Below are 1,763 nucleotides of genomic sequence, written 5' to 3'. Positions count from 1 at the left end.
CAAAAAATACATAGCAGAAGGTATGAGCATAGATATTAACATTAAATCTTAATTGAAACTTCCTCACAGTGGGAACCCAGTGAGTAATTTTTATGGCCTGGGGACATGGGAATGCTTCTTTATAAGAAATTGCCCTTTTGATAATGAATCTTAACTGATTATTTTTGAGGTTGATAATTTATTAAATAGGTTGCTAACATTGATTTGTACTTTGGGATTCTTCAGACATGCTGAAACTCTGAACTTTTCAGTTCCCTCATTATAGTATACATTAATAAAAATATAGTGCTGGGCCTCTGAAAAGTTTTAGTACCAAAAGCTCTTTCTACTAATCTGTAAACGTGAGGTCCATGTTTGCGTGAGCTTCCGCTGATGGTGGTAAGCATGCAGCACATGGAAGTCAAAGTCTTCTGCAAGGAATCCATAAATGCAACAATACCCTCAAAATTGTGAAAATGCAGTATTTTGGGATCTTAAATCATTGCAGTGAGATCATATATATAGTCTTTTATGGATGTATGAAAACACTGTTACTTTTGTTAATGTTATTATTACTGTTTATTATTATGGCAACATAACATAGCACTCCCTCTAGTTAAGATTCCCTCAGTATTTCTATTGCATACCCCACTTTTCAAGGGGTTTATGATTCAGCCATTAAAATTCACTGCAGGCTGAAAGTTGGCAAAGAAGCTCACAGCCTGCAACAATCCTTTAAATGAAAAAAATGGAACAGAATCAATCTCGCTGGTTTGAGGAATTGTCGGAGAAACCCAATTCTGCATTGGGAATTTCCTGAAGCTTTTTACAAGTCTACTAAAAAGAGTTGCTGCTTAAAAAATAATAATAAAAAGCTGTGGTCATGTCTCTGTTGCCTCATATGTTATGGAGTGATTTATAGTAGCTTAGAGTAGGTACAGGACACTGTTATTATGAATCAGGAGTTTGTTTTTTTCATGCACTTTGCATATACTTTGCACTGGTATAAATGACTGCAATGTATGCATGGCGATGGGAAAGGTGACCCATTGTGACAGCTACTGTGCTGGGGCTATGACCTAGCATGCTGATGGATTTTATTCCTTTGTTTCCTCGTTCTCCCTCTATCTGTCACTTATTTGTAATAATAGTTATAATATTGTAGGTTCCTGGCATGCACCAGTGTGGTGTATCACTAGCCAATCCAGGCTTGCCTCACAATCTTTCAAGGCAATCCCTCCTATCTGTAAAAGTTGAAACTTTTGAGTAAGGGAATGTTCTTTTCCCAGCCTTGACGGTTGATTTTAATATAACCCCATTCTTGGACACTACTACTGGTACCCCACTTGCTGTCTTAGGGTCCAAGATCACCTTGATTTTGTGACTTCTGTGGCGTGCTTCACACTGTCATCAGATAGGATGGAGCTTTGCTGACTATTGCTGCCTATTACAGCTGCCTTGCGCAGTGTGATCTGGGGCAGTTGTGGTTTGTAAATAATTTTCAGTGTTATTATCTTCCAGGTGGAATAAAATCTGGCCCTCTGATGATAGGCAGTGTGGGAGAATCCCAGATAAATACATAAATACATGCAAAAACATCCAAGAAGGAATGTGAATTATACTTCTTGATTAAATAAGCTTTATTCCTGGTCTATTTAAATCAATTGTCAATGTAGCATGTATACGTTTGAACTGCAGTAATAGGTGGGATAGAATCTGACCTGTTACATCTAAGCACAATAGCACAATTAAAGATGCCGTATTAAAAGCACTAACAAGCAGTA

The sequence above is a fragment of the Gavialis gangeticus genome, unplaced genomic scaffold (genome assembly GCF_001723915.1).
Source record: "Gavialis gangeticus isolate Ggan-Ray unplaced genomic scaffold, GavGan_comp1, whole genome shotgun sequence".
NCBI lineage: Eukaryota > Metazoa > Chordata > Crocodylia > Gavialidae > Gavialis > Gavialis gangeticus.
The sequence above is the reverse complement of the archived record's forward strand: the minus strand, read 5'-3'. Positions refer to the sequence as shown.